At 48.4% G+C, this 15,491-nt stretch overlaps 1 protein-coding gene across 1 annotated transcript in view; it reads right to left on the reverse strand.

Moving 5' to 3' along the window:
* The window catches only part of NOL4L (nucleolar protein 4 like), a 130,691-nt gene that overhangs the window by 39,346 nt on the left and 75,854 nt on the right, over positions 1–15,491 (reverse strand). The gene's annotated exons all lie outside the window — the stretch shown is intronic.

A 15,491-nucleotide genomic window follows, 5' to 3' on the forward strand; every position in this document is an offset into this window, starting at 1 on the left:
CCACTCCTCGAGTAACCTTGTGCCCGTTGCTTTCAGTGTCCTTGTGCCTTTGGACAACTCCCTCGATCCTTAAAGTGGCCACAGCACGGGTCCCAACAAGGAAAATCATGACCTAGTTTCTTGGCCAGTAATTCTCCCAATGATGGGTCCCTTCTTTCAGCCCCAGTCTGGTAGGAGACTAGGGCAGAGAAGGCTGCTCTCATCTGCTTAAGAGGGCAGTACTGTCCTCGTGTCCCCTTCATGTCAGGCTCTGCAAACAGTGGGTGTTTTTGTAAATGGACAATTGGCAGGGTATTTGCTCTATAGAGCTCTGTAGGCAGCAAAGCTCTCCAAGCAGACTCCTATATGAAATATGGGAGTCTCCACGAGCAGAGATCTGGCCAAGGGAACCAGGGGCTTGTTGTTATTAGGAATAGCAGGATCTTAGTCTGATCAGAGGATACTGTCCAAGCACCTCAAAGCATTTAAAAAACCCATTGCCAGGGCACCTGGGTGGCTCAGTGGGTTAAAGCCTCTGCCTTTGGCTCAGGTCATGATCCCAGGGTCCTGGGATCGAGCACCACGTCCGGCTCTCTGCTCAACGGGGAGCCTGCTTCCCTTTCTCTCTGCCTGCCTCTCTGCCTACTTGTGATCTCTCTCTCTGTCAAATAAATAAATAAAATCTTAAAAAAAAACCCATTGACCCCTATAATTAATTACTAATGACAGAAGGGAACAGGTACCTGCACAATGGGGAGACCGGCAGACACCCTCCAACCATGTGATCAAATTCAGTTGCCCCCAAAGTAGCGTCACCTGACGTAATGCGCTCACCTCCCGATGAGATGCAGTCACCTTCCACATTGTGTTCTCCCCCCAAGTGCTCAGCCCGAATTTGATCACGAAGAGACAACCAGACAAGAAATCCAGAAAAAGAGACTCTCCACAACACAACAGTCCTGACTTCAAAAGATTCACTGTTATTAACTCAGCTGTTCTAAATCATGAGACTAAAGAGAAATACCAACTAGATGCAAAGTTCGAATCTTGGTTGGATCCTGGAAACAAGGGGTGCGGTGGGGATGGGGTGGAGAGGCCCAGGAAGAGGAGGGTGGAGTGGAGACAGGGCTTGAGGGTGGAGACAAGGGCGGGCTTTGGGCTGAGTGGTCAGGAAAGGTCCCTCTCAGGAGTAAGCGTGAGTGTGTGGCTGAAGCTGACAACTGCATGAGGACCTGGGGGGGTGCAGGCTTCCAGGCAGAAGGAAGAGCTGGTGCCAAGGCCCTGAGGTGGGAAGGGACTTGGCATGTTTGAGGAACAGAAAGGTGACCAGTGTGGCCAGGGTGAGATGGGCCGGGGTTGCGGCAGGGGGTGAGACGGTATTTGGGGGTGGGAGGTGAGAGGCTATTCGGTGGGGGAGGAGGTGTGAGACGGTTTTCACGACCAAGCACGCAGGGCCATGTACATGACTGTAAGGTGTGTGGATTTTATTCTAAGGGTGAGGAAACGATGCAATCCGAATGGTGTTTTTACACCAGAGATGAGATGAGATTACAAGGAAGCGAGAGTGGCAGCAGGGAGAGCAGTGAGGAAGCCGGATAGGTTCCAGCCACATGGGACTGGTTCAAATTCTGACTCTGACACTAGACAAATGACTCCCCTTAAATCTCTCGGAGCCTCCGTTTCCTGATCTGTAAAGTGGAGAATAAGATAGTGCGCTTAATGTAGTATTTGACACTAAAAGTTCCCCTTTGAGGGGAACCTGGGTGGCTCAGTGGGTTAAGCATCCAACCCCTGATTCCAGTTCAGGTCATGATCTCGGGGTGTGAGATCAAGCCCCAAGTCGGGCTCTGTGCTGAGCATGGAGTTGGCTTGAAATTCTCTCTCTCCCTCTGCCCCTGCACCCCACCCCTTTGCTTGCATGCATGGGAGCTCTCTCTCTCAATCTCAAAAATGTTAAAAAAGTTCCCCTTTGAAGCTAGAAACTGCGACGGCCAGCCTCTAAGGTAGCTCCCTGTGATCCCCACCTCCTGGCATCACAGCCCCGTCCCCTGTCACAATGAATAGGGCTATGGAAGCCATGAGATACTGTGGAAATGAGAGTATATGACTTCTGAGGTCAGGTCATAAAATGCAGCTTGATCTCCTCCCCAGGTGGAGTACCTGGTAAATGGCAGTTTTTATCTTCATTATCAGGATTCTGGATTTTCACAGCGGGGGACGCCCCCCTCCACAAACCCTGCCCCAGTTCTCTCAGCCTCCAGCAATGTGTGGCAGTTCCCATTTCAGGACAGGCTTGTTGGTGCTTAGTATTAGCAAGCTCTTTTGTCTTTGCCAATCTCAGCAGTGAAAAGGGGTATCTCTTATTTTCCTTTGCCTCTCTTCATATGGGAGTGCGAGCGTTATAATTACGTGTACCATGTGGATATCGGTCACTTGCCTTTGTTCGAACAACCTGTTCATATTCTTTGCCCATTTCTCTACTTGAGTGGATGGACTTTTTTTTATGAAGGAAATTTAATCTTTTGTCATATATTTTGCAAATATGTTGTCCTTTTGTTGCCTTTTTATTTTATTTATGATGGGATTTTTTTTTTTTTTCCATATGGAAGTTTTACATTTTTAGACCCTCAACTTTTTTTCTGTTAGGGATGAAGCATTTCAGGTCAAAACAAAGATTTTATTCCACTCGTAGATTATAAAAGTAATTCATCTGTATTTTCTTGAAGAGCATTTATAGCTTCATTATACTTAAATCTTTTTTTTTAAGTAAGCTCTCTGCCCATTTATTTCCATATAAGTGGTGAGGTAAAACTGAGTCTGTATTTATTTTAAGATTTTATTTATTTACTTGAGAAGGAGAGAGTGATTGGGAGAACAAGTGGGAGGAGGGGCAGAGGGAGCAGCAGAATCCCTGCCAAGCAGGAAGCCTGACATGGGACTCCATCCCAGGACCATGGGATCATGACCTGACCCAACAGCAGATGCTTAACTGACTGGGCCACCCAGGTGTCCTAGTTTATATTTTTTTAATGGTTATCCGAATTGTCCTAGTACCATCTTTTCTTTTCTTTTTCTTCTTAATGATTTGTTTATTTAATGTTTTAAAAATATTTTATTTATTTATTTGACAGGGGGAGAGAGACGGAGCCAAGCAATGGGAGCTGTGAGACAGAGAGAGAAGCCGGCTCCCCGCTGAGCAGGAAGTCCAATGTGGAGCTCGATCTCAGGACTCTGAGATCCCGACCTGGGCCGAAGACAGAGGCTTAACCGACTGAGCCACCCAGGTGCCCCTTATCTATTTATTAGAGAGAGAGCACAAGTGAGTGGGGGCAGGGGCAGAGGGAGACACTCTTTCAAGCAGACTCCCCACTAGGTGTGGAGCCCCACAAGGCCTCAATCCCACAACCCCAAGATCACCTGAGGGGAAACCAAGAGTCCAACACTCGACTGACTAAGCCACCTAAGTGGCCCCTCCATACCATCTTTTAAATAATTCATCTTTATCCACAGATTAGAAATGTCAAATTATGCTGATTGCCCATTATTTTTTGAATTATCTGTTCTATTTTATTGATCTATTCCCATCCCAATATTATAGCTCTGGAATATATTTTAATACTTGGTAGAGCTAGCACTCACCTCCACCCTCCATGAACTGTCCAATTAAAGCCAGACCATAGCAGAGAGGTGCTTTAGGTGCAGACAATTGCGGAGAAAGGGCTTAGCATAGGGGGTTCCTGGAAGAGGTGATCTACTCTGAACCAACGAAGGCAGGAGAAATGTGACAGGTGGCAAGCAGGGAGGGCCTCTCAGCAGGAAAGAGGAGCACGATGGAAGCACCAAAGGCTTCCCACATGCCTGAATTCAAAATACTTAATCTGTGGGTCAGGTAGTACCTGCCTTAACCATTTATTCCTCGTGTTTGCTGATTTTTACACAGCTGGCGGCAATCTCATTGTCAGTGCGACACCTTTGCTGAAATCTAGGAGAAACTGTCCGAGACTGCCTCCTCATTCCTTCTCTGTTTAGATAAATTTCCTGTTACAGATATGACTAAAAGAGCCTGACTTGTTGAAATGCACTTTCCTCACAACCACAATAGGTAAAAATTACAATTTCATCAATCTCCTTTCCAGTGATATGTTGCTTCAAAGTGTCATCAGTTCGTCTCTGTTCATTTCACTCTCCTACTCCAAAGCCTTCAGTGGCTCCCAGCTGCTGGCAGAATCAAGTTGCAGCTCTTTGGCCTGATGTTCGAGGCCTTTCACAGCCCTACTGGCCTTATATCCTTCCGTTCCAAACCGTGACCTCTGCTTCAGACAGACTCACTCTCTTTGGTGCCCCAATCACCCATGTGCGACCCCCTCCATTCCTTTGACCATGCATGCTTTTGGGCACATGTTCTTTCCACAAATATGTCTAGATCCTTTTCCCCATGCCAGATGCCATGGTAAACAGGAGTGACCCGGCAATGCACAATACAGATAGATATAGGTCTTCCCACTTGGAGCCTGCATGCCAGCAGGAGAGAGAGGGAGAGAAACTAACAGAGAAATTAAATAAATTATCACATGGTTTCTGGTCACAGGACGTACGTTCAGTTTGTACTTGACAGTTGTGGGACCTGCTGGGAAGAAAGGGCCTAGCACCTGAGGGGGACATGGCGGATCCCGGAGAGCTGCATGGAAGAGGTGACATTCAAGGTGGGCGTTACAGAAGGCGTGGGTGTTTGCTCAGTAGAAAGATGCTTTCAGGGACGCCTGGGTGGCTCAGTTGGTTAAGCGGTTGCCTTCGGCTCGGGTCATGATCCCGGCGTCCTGGGATCGAGTTCCACATCGGGCTCCTTGCTCGGCGGGGAGCCTGCTTTGCCCTCTGACTCTGCCTGCTGCTCTGTCTGCCTGTGCTCACTCTCTCTCTCTCTGACTAATAGATAAATAAAATCTTAAAAAAAAATAAAAAAAAACAAAAGGAAAAGAAAGATGCTTTCAGCCCTCAACAAAGGCACCCTCTACCCCTACCAAATCTGGACCCCTCTGAACCCAGAGCGCCAATCTCTCAGACCACCTGGCTGGCTCCTGTGGCAGGTCGCAGCTACTCGGTTCCCTCCTTGGCTTGTGTACTTCCCGTTTCCTGCGTTCTAGCTCATTTCCCTGAGGCGAGTGTGGACTCTTGGAGCTGGGACAGGCTCTGCAACGGCAGAGTCCCTGGCAGCGTTGCACATACGGTAAGAACTCATCACTGCGTCACTCGGGACCCCGTCCTGCCCTTCGCCCAGCACAGCGCTGAGTTCTGCAACAGAGCCCTGGATTAAGCACACCGTGGGTGACACAGGCCACACTTTGCCACTCCCACAGAGCACGCACCTCACCTCTTCTCTTTCCCTGTTTTCCTAGTGCCTAGGCACTTTGGAGTGCCTTTTTTCCTAGTGCCTTTGCCTAGTGCTCAGCCAAAAAGCCAAGGCCAGTCCACAGCCTCACACTTGCACTCCCAGGTATGCACATCACCAAACAAGTACAGGGGAGTCCTGAAGCACACGTACTAGCACTGTTTATGGGAGTCCCCACCCGGAAACCAGCCCAGTGTCCACCAGCAGAGGCACACCTGCACACCCGGGCTGCGGAGTACCACTCAGCTACAGAAAAGAAGGAACCAGAGAGCCTGGGTGGCTCAGTGGGTTAAGCCTCTGCCTTTGGCTCGGGTCGTGATCTCAGGTCCTGGAATCGAGCCCTGCATTGGGCTCTCTGCTCCGCGGAGAGCCTGCTTCTCCCCCCTGCCCCACCTGCCTCTCTGCCTACTTGTGATCTCTCTCTCTCTCTGTCAAATAAATAAATTAAATCTTTAAAAAAAGAAAGGAAGGAAGGAAGAAGGAAAAAAGAAAGGAAGGAGCCAGAGGTGTGTACCATGATACACATGATGCTCACAAACTTAGGCTTGTGAGCAAAGAAGCACATGCCGTATGATTCTATTTACAGAAAGTTCTAGAACAGGCAAAACCAGCCAGTGCTATTAGAGGGCAGGACAGGGGTCACCCTGGCTGGGGAGAGTGACTGGGAGGGGGTACAGCAGGTCTTTGGGGTGCTGACAGTGTTCTGTTTCTTGACCTGAGAATTGGTGGATTCAGTTTGGAAAAATTTGCTGAGCTGTCCACTTAATGATATGTACTCTTTTCTGTTTGTGTATTATACTTTAATAAAAGTGTGAGAAAGGAAGAAAAAGCCGAAGCCAGTTACCGTGGCCGAACAGCCTGGAGCTCGGTGCAATCAATCACTGCGACCCGCACAGGGCCAGCCACCTGGCGGGGTGGTAGTGTATGTCCCCTTATTGGATCAGCCAAATAATGAGGTTGATATTAATTGCTGTTTTGCACAGGAAGAGCAGGGGCTCTGGGAGGAAGATTAAATGACTCATCCAGTCACCCAAGAGTGAGGAGACTGGCATTCAGAGACCAGGGGACATGCCCACAGTCATAGAGTTAGAAGCTACGGGCGGTGCTGGGCTTTGAACCGGGGTGTGTTGGTCCCCAGAGTGCATGGTGGGCCCTGCTAAGGGGGGACGCCTAAGCCAGACCATGTGCAGTCACGCTTCCCCAATCTCCGGCAGAGCAGACACAAACCCACCAGAGCAGGCATGGGCCCTCTGTGCAGCCAGAGGTTTCCCTCAGGCTGGGAACTGGCAACGGGCTGGGACTGCTCTGAGCCAGCCAGCCTCTGGCGGGCCCCAAGTCTAGCCCCCAAGAAAGGCTAGACAAGGCTTCTCCATGCAACCCCTAAGGGGAGCTGGGCTTGGGGAGTCTTCAGGGATGGAAGTCTTGCTGGCTCTTCACCGGGAGCCTGGAGGAGGGCTGAGGACCTCCTTGCAATCCGTAAGACACTGCAGCCACATGGTGCTGCTCCAGGGAAGACATGCTGGGATGTAGGGACAGGCTGTCAAGAGAAGGGGGTGGGCAGCACTTCCCGATTTCACCCTAAACCCCTTCATGACGGAGCCCGCAGTTGAGGATGTTTGTGGGTAACAGCCAAGTGTGCAGGGGGCAGTTGGTGCAAGGAGGCCTTTTTGATGGTTGGAGTCTTGTGCCTGGTGGGTAGCTCCAGGGCGGGAGAGCACGTGACTGGGCTGTGTTCTGTTTGCATTCAGACCTTTCCTCAGTGTGACCTCAGGCACTCTCTGGGCCTTGGTTTTCTTATTTCTAAGTTGGGGAACAACAGGGACTCTCTCTGAAGGCTTCTGTGAGGCTTAAATACAGAGCCGCCTACAGGGGGCGTCGATGGCGCTCAGCTCAGAACACTTGCCTGAGCGGCCTGCAGGGGGCGTCACTAGCGCTCAGCTCAGAACACCTGCCCCAGCCGCCTGCAGGGGGCGTCACTAGCACTCAGCTCAGAACACCTGCCCCAGCCGCCTGCAGGGGGCGTGGCCAGCGCCTAGCGCAGAACACTTGGGCGAACCTGAGTAATCATAATGCCGATGACAGTGTGAAAGTAGTTGTAACAATGACATCAGCCAACAAACCTCTACTGAGCGCCTACTGTGTGCTGGGTCCCGCCCCTAGCGCCAGGACTGTGGTACTGAGCTAAGCAGACCCGGGCCTGCCCCCATGAAGCCAATGGTGCTGGGGCCGCTGGGGACCTTGGCCTGTCCCTACCCTCACTATCACCTTCTTTTTCCTTTCTCTCCTCCCTCGCCTTCCCTTGGGAAATAACAGCATTCATGTGACAGGGAATGGAGCTCTCTCACACTAGTTCTATGACTTTGGACGAGTTGCCTAAGCTCTCTGAGACCAAGCCTCAGTTTCCCCAGGTATGTGGGGCACCTGGCACACAGAAGGCCTTCAACATCCGTTCCTTCTCTCTTCTTTCTTCCCTGCTTCTCCTCTGCTTCTTTCCCTATCACTCTTCTCCTACCCAGTCCTTTGGCATCTTAATACCCGAAGGCAAGCTCCGTTGATGGCACCCAGGCCATGGGAGATACTTTGGACTGATTTACCTGCTACCCAAACTCAATATTTCTTCCTTCCCTTTCTCAACGGGGGGGGGGGGGGGGGGGATTCTTTCTTTTTTAGCGTCCCTTACAGCTGGGGGTGGCCATGTGACACTGGCTGGTGCTATGTCAACAAAAGTCTACTGGCAATTTTCTGGGAAAGCTTTTACTTTTCTGGACTGAGCTTATACCACCCCTTCCCATCTTCCTCTCACTTTGAATGTGGACAAGATGGTTGGAGCAACAGCAACCAACTTGCAAACATGAGGAAAAGGTCAGCAACATCACAGAGGCATCAACAACATTAACACCAACAACAGCTCCCCTATCCCTCTTGTTTCAGGAGTAATAAAACTTCATGTTTGGCTATACAGTCAGCTGAGTTTTTGTTCTTGTACTCAAAAGCATCCCTGAAAGACTCGGGGGATTCCTGAGTGAGGATGCGGATGGATTGGACAGCAAGGACCTCACTCCTACGTGGCCTTTTCTCTAGAATGTCAACTCCTTAAAAAGACTAAGGAAGGGGGCTACATCCACGCATGGTGCCTGGGAGAAGCCAAGCACTTATGTCCCTTCTCTACAAACTCCACAGGAGGGAAAGGTGCCAAGGCTTTGCACAGTGGTGCCTGGACACTTCTTGAGCCACAGCAGTGCCCCAGTTAAAAAGTATCTTCTGCTTCTACGCCATTTTTCTCTTGAGGCACTTAGAGCCATTCCAAAGATCCACGCCTTAAAACAACCATAGGGAGAGCAAGGCATGGGCTCTGTTACTTATTTCTACTGAGGAGGAAACTACAGGAAAGAGAGAAGGGCTGGCCTGAGGCCAGGCTTCTTGTGGTCATGCTGGGCTGAGCCCTTCTGCCTGTCTTTAGCACCCCAGCCCCAAGCTCTGGGCTACCCAGACCCTGTTATTGAGGTCCTATGGAAGGGTGGAGGGGGTGCTGCCTGGGCATAGGAGGGGAAGGTGGGCAGAGCTCTGGTCCCTTTGCCAGCTTTGCCAGCCACATGCCTGCCTACCGCTGACCCCTGAGATGCTGGGCTTCCCCCTCGGAAGAATTTCCTTGAAAAAAGGGGTTCCTCTGTCAAAGAGCAAACTTTGGAAACCACTGAAGTCTGGCCAAAACCTGCTGTTTCAGTAACAGGGAAGCTACAACATGGAGAAGTGAAAGTTAGATAGCTGTTCAGCGGCAGGGCCACACCTAGAACCAGAGTCCCTGGACTCTCCCTTGGGTGCTTGTCTCTGTTTACTGTCACCCCAGTTAAGCCCCTGCTCTCCTCTGGTGGAGGAAAATGCAACATGAGGTTTCATACTGCACAAAACAGACTTTGAATCCAGCTGGCAGGCCCCGAGAGAGCTGTCTTCTACAGACTGCTCAAGCTTATCATAAGCATGTCTCTGCCTTACTCCCTCTGTCCTGGCCCCCTTGTTGTGCCTCCCCAGGGCCTTTGCACTTGCTGTTTCCCCCACCTGCAAGGCCTTTTCTCCTTCACTGCCCCTGGTCTGGCTCCTTCTTATCATTCAGGTCTGGGCTTGGATTGCCACCTCTGCAGAGAGGCCTCCTCACCCAGAGGTGCAGTCTATCAACTGCCCCTATTTTAATTCTCTGTCCCAAACTTCTCGTTTTCGCATATTTTTTCTTATTGACTTGTTTATCGTTGCTACAGCCTGTGAGCTCCCCGAGAGTAGGCTCCTTGTCTCTTTCACTGCTATATCTTCCGCGCTCCGAACAGGGTCCAGAACATAGTAGGAACCTCAATGATTTTTTTTTTCAGTGACGAAGGAAGAAAAATTTTAAAACTATACAAACACAGGGCAAGGGTCTGGTGGGGCAAGGGTCTGGTGGGCTGTGAGCAGAAGCCGTGGGCCTCCGTCTCCTCCATCCGAGTGGAGCTGGGGGAAGCTACTGGCTGCCTGGGGTCCACGCCTGGTCACCGGCAGCGAGACAAAGCAGCCAGCACAAATTCACAGTGCGACACTGTGCCATCCCACCCTCAAAAAGAAAAAAGAAAAAAAAAAAGGCTGCTAATGAGGTAAACACGATCATAACCAGGAAAATCTTGGCCATGCTTCTCTGCGTCCACCCAAAGCCATTATCTCTAATTGATCTCCAGACATCAGCTGCTGAAACGTCTGAAGCCCTCCCGCACCCCCAGGTCTGCTGACAGAGGCCCGGCTCCCCCGCCCACTCGCCTGCCGTCGCCTGGGGTCAGATCTCCTCCAGCAGCTCTTGGCTGGGGTGCTGGGAGCCAGCTGCACCCCATGTGAGAAGGAGCCAGAGGGGTGGCAAGAGTTGGGGTGGTCAAGAATCTGTGGAGAAGCCACTGGCCACAGATGTTCAGCCCCGGGGGGCCCAGAGACCTGTACTCAGGGCCTTTGGTGGAAGGCTCGACAGAACCACGGAGGGTCCTAGCCTCCAAAAAATGTGGCAAAAGACAGGGAGGGCTGGAGAAGGTACCCTGCCCCATACACCCCACTTGCTCTAGATGAAAGAGATACTCTGAGAACTGGCGTTAGGAGGTTAGGTGTTAAAAACAGCAACAACAACAATCCAGCAGGACTGAGTCACAAGGCAGGGCCCCCGTGTGTCTCAGTGGGGCCGGGGTTGGGGGGAGGGTCACAAGGTCAGCTGTCGGTTCAGGGACCATCTGGATGTTTTGAGTTGCTCCTTCCTGGCCCAGCCCAGGAGAGACACCTCCTTTCCTGCTGGATCTCTCTAGTCCTTAAAAGACAGCTGCCGCCTCCCGTTTATGGAAGCGCAGGTAAGCGGCTCCTGACCTTGTCCCCGGTGTTTCCCCTGACACAGATAAAGCATCCGCGGGGCTCCCGGTGCACGCAGGAATCTGCTCGTGGTGCCAGGCGGCTCTCCTGCCTGCACCAGTAAATTATGGGCACTGTGTGCATTTCTTTCCTGGATAATGAGGTTGAAAGGCCAGGTCGGCCTCCTCGTGTGTATGGGGGGCGATGTCGGCAGCCTGGAAGGGGATTGAACCTTTCAGGACTGATGGGGACAATGAGCTGTTCAGGTTCGGAGTAGCTACTGGCTCCATCAGGCAGCTGGCTTTTGAGACAGGATATGCTGGTGGTTTTCTGCCTTTTCCCCCACGCAGCTTCGGGGATGCAGGAAGAAAGAAGAGACGCAGATCTCTCTGAATCCAGGCTGTCCTAGCAAAACAGCCATTATGCTCATTTTCTTTGAGTATCTGGAAACTTAAGTAAAGTTTCCAGAAATTACCTGTGTATTCTCAATAATGTATATTGGTCCCTAAAATAATGCCCTGTAACAGCGATCCTTAGGGGTGCCTGGCTGGCTCGGCCAGTACAGCATGCAACTCATAATCCTGGGGCTGTGAGTTCGAGTCCCACACTGGGCGTAGAGCTTAATTAAAACAAAACAAAACAAAATAAAATTTAAGAAGATGCTTGACCATGTTTTTTCACTCTCTACTTTGTCCTCTCAAAGAGAGGTTTCCAAGAAAACTGTCCCTCTAAAATGTAGAAATGCCTTACTTTGCTTAATACCATCCCTAGGACGCTGGGAACCCTATTCATTATTTAGCGCCCCCAGATTCTACCCCTGGGATCGTGATGCTCCTGGCTCACAGTCCACCCTTGTTTTTTGGTGAACAGAAAGGCCTGCAGTAAAGGCGTCTTGACTTCATATCTGCATGGTCAGATCAACAGTGCCTCTGTGCTATCTTTAACCCACCAACAAGGAGAGGCCAAAATTTTTAGGCATTAAACAATTTTTTTCAAATAACTTTCTTTACAAGCTCAGATAACTCTGAAAAGGACAAGGAAGGGAACCACTCTTACTAGATACTAAGAGACATTAGTCTTCACACTTTAAACAGTTTAGGGCTGGTACATGAATGGACAAAGAGAGCAATGGACTGAAGTAGATTCTGTTTCAGACGGAAATTGAGTGGATTATAAAGGTGGCATCTAAAATCAATGGGGGAGAAGACAGATTCTTTAATAAATGATGCTGACACAGAGGGTAAAGCAGGATCCACGTCTCATAGTACATCAGGATAAGCTCCAAATGGATCAGAGAGTAATTGAAAAATAAAAATGTGCTTATTTTTGGCTTTTTTTAGCCCAAAGGGTCTAACAGGAAGGACACCCCAGTTGCAATAAGCACGCCTGCCACCCGCATCGTGGTTTTTAATGTGGTTCTTCAGTAAAAGGAATCAGCAGAGCTCCTTTGAGATGTGGTTGATTCCAGCATTAGGGCAGGAATTATACAAGATAAGCCCAGAGCATCTTACAGTGCCAGGAAGTAAAGAAACACTAAAACAAAACACACAAAATGAAATGCTACAAAAACAGACCCCAAAACCCCTCAACTGTGGCATGTCAAAAGACCACAGGAGTCAACTCTAAGAGCTCCCAGTGGCCCAAGCTGGAATAGTTTCAGCATTGAAAGAAATAAAGTAGTATTTGGGGGGGGGTGGGGCACCTGGGTGGCTCAGTGGTTTGGCTTCTGCCTTTGGCTCATGTCGTGATCTCAGAGTCGAGCCTGGGATCGAGCCGTGCATTGGGCTCTCTGCTCAGTGGAGAGACTGCTTCCCCCTCCCCTGCCACCTGCCTCTCTGCCTATTTGTGATCTCTCTCTCTCTGTCAAATAAATCAAATAAATCAAATAAAAATAAAAATTTTTATTTCAATAAATCAATAAATATTTCAATAAATCAAATAAAATTTTATTTATTTTATTATTATTATTTATTATTTTACTGTCAAATAAAAATAAAATATTTTTTAAATGTGCTAAAAATAAAGTAGTATTGGATTATAACCCAAAGTATAAAATAAATAGCCATATAAATAATTTATTGAATGATTAAATAAATTTATAGATGAGGAGAGAGGCAAATGCAAAAGAATTCCAAATAATATATATAGAAAACTTGTCCTCAAGTAGGGAAATTATAACCCCCACTCCCTAAGAATGGGCTGCACAGAGCAACTTCCTGCCAAAGTGTACAGTATGGAGAGCAGGGGAAAGGGTAGCTTTACAGTTCTGAAACCTGACAAACATGATCTCAGCCAGGCCAACGTCAGTGGTCGTGAATTGTACTGATAGTACGTACACTTGATTCGATGTATCAAGCGGGGGTGGCAAGAGCAGGGATGGCACTCTATGTCTGGGGTCTTCCTCTAAATAACCCCTGACTCCAGTTTTATAAGAGAAAAATATCAGACAAGGGGCCCCTGGGTGGCGCAGTGGGTTAAGTGCTGATTCTTGGTTTGGGCTCAGGTCGTAAGATCACGCCTCTCCTTGGGCTCCCAGCTCAGTGCAGAGTCTGCTGAGGATTCTCTCTCCCTCTGCCCCTCCCCACCCCACTCTCTCTCTCTCTCTCTCAAATAAAAATAAATAGGATGCCTGGGTGGCTCAGCTGGTTAAGCGTCTGCCTTTGGCTCAGGTCATGATCCCAGGGTCCTGAGATCAAGTCCCACATCAGGCCTCTTGCTCAGTGGGGCGCCTGCTTCTCCCTCTGCCTCTGCTGCCTGTTCTGCCTGCAGCTCTCTGTGCTTCTGTTCTCTCTGACAAATAAATAAAATCTCTAAAAACAAAACAAAAAACCAAAAATAAATAAATCTTGAAAAGGAAAAGAAAAATGAGTGAAATTCAAATCAATCATTGAAAAAAAAGAAAGAAAGAGAGAGAGAAAGAAAGAAAAAGGAAGGAAGGAAGGAAGGAAGGAAAGAAAAGGAAGGGGCGCCTGAGCGGTTCAGTCAGTTAAGTGTCTGCCTTCGGCTCAGGTCATGATCCCAGGGTCCTGGGATCAAGCCCTGCATCACTGTCATCAGGCTCCCTGCTCAGCGGGCAGTCTGCTTCTCTCTCTCTCTCTCTGCCCCTCCCCCCACTGGTGCTCTTTCTCATAATAAATAAATAAAATCTTTTAAAAAAATAAAATAAGAATGGGAGAAGATATGTGCAAATGGCATATCAGATAAAGGGCTAGTATCCAAAATCTATAAAGAACTTATCAACCTCAACACCTAAAGAACAAATGATCCAATCAAGAAATGGGCAGAAGACATGAATAGACATTTCTGCAAAGAAGATATACAAATGGCCAACAGACACGTGAAAAAATGCTCCACATCACTTGGCATCAGGGAAATCAAAATCAAAATCACAGCAAGATACCACCTCACACCAGTCAGAATGGCTAAAATTAACAAGTCAGGAAATGACAGGTGTTGGCGAGGATGCGGAGAAAGGGGAACCCTCCTACACTGTTGGTGGGAATGCAAGCTGGTGCAGCCACTCTGGAAAACAGCATGGAGGTTCCTCAAAAAGTTGAAAACAGAGCTATGCTACGACCCAGCAATTGCACTACCGGGTATTTACCCTAAAGATATAAATGTTAGGGATCCAAAGGGGCACATGCACCCAAATGTATACAGGAACAATGTCCACAAGAGCCAAACCATGGAAAGAGCCCAGATGTCCATCAACAGATGAATGGATAAAGAAGATGTGGTATATACACGTATACAATGGAATATTAAGCAGCCATCAGAAAAATGAAATCTTGCCATTTGCAGCAATGTGCATGGAACTAGAGGATTATGTTGAGCGAAATAAGTCAATCAGAGAAAGATAATTATTATATGATCTCACGCATATGAGGAATTTGACAAACAACACAGAGGATCATAGGGGAAGGGAGGGAAAAATGAAACAAGATGAAACCAGAAAGGGAGACAAACTGTAAGAGACTCTTAATCTCAGGAAACAAACTGAGGGTTACTGCAGGGTGGGGTGTGAGGGATGGGTGGTTGGGTTATGGACATTGGGGAGGGCATGTGCTATGGTGAGTGCTGTGAATTGTGTAAGACTGATGATTCACAGACCTGTCCCCCTGAAGCAAATAATACATTATATGTTAATTAAATGAATAAAATAAAATAAAAAAGAAAAATACCAGACAAATTCCAGATTTCTACAAAATACCTGACCAGTATGTTTCAAAACTGCCAAGGTCATCAAAAACAAGTAAAAGCCGAGGAACTGTCACAGACGAGAGGAGCCTGAGGAAACATAACAACTAATACGTAGTGTTGTATTCCCAATAGGATTGTGAAACACAAAAGAGGAAATTAGGTAAAAGCTAAGGAAGTCTAAATAAAACTATGGGCTTTAGTTAACAGTAATGTGTCAATATTAGTTCATTAATTATAACAGAGGTATCACAACCACGTAAGATGTTAATAATATGGGAAACTGTGTGTGGGCGGGTGGGTCATGTGGGAATTCTGGGAAATCTTCTTGATTTTTCTATATATCTAAAACTTTTCTAAAAAGTAGTCTATTTTAAAAATGAAAACATTGGGGTGCCTGGGTGTCCCAGTTGGTTAAGCATCTGACGCTTGATTTCAGCTCAGGTCATGATCTTAGGGTCATGAGATCAAGGCCTGCATCAGGCTCCATGCTCAGTGGGGAGCCTGCTTAAGATTCTCTTTCTCCCTCTCCCTCTTCCCCTCCCCCCCACTCACTCTCACACACGCTCTCTCTCTCAAATAA

The sequence above is a fragment of the Meles meles genome, chromosome 16, assembly GCF_922984935.1.
Source record: "Meles meles chromosome 16, mMelMel3.1 paternal haplotype, whole genome shotgun sequence".
NCBI lineage: Eukaryota > Metazoa > Chordata > Mammalia > Carnivora > Mustelidae > Meles > Meles meles.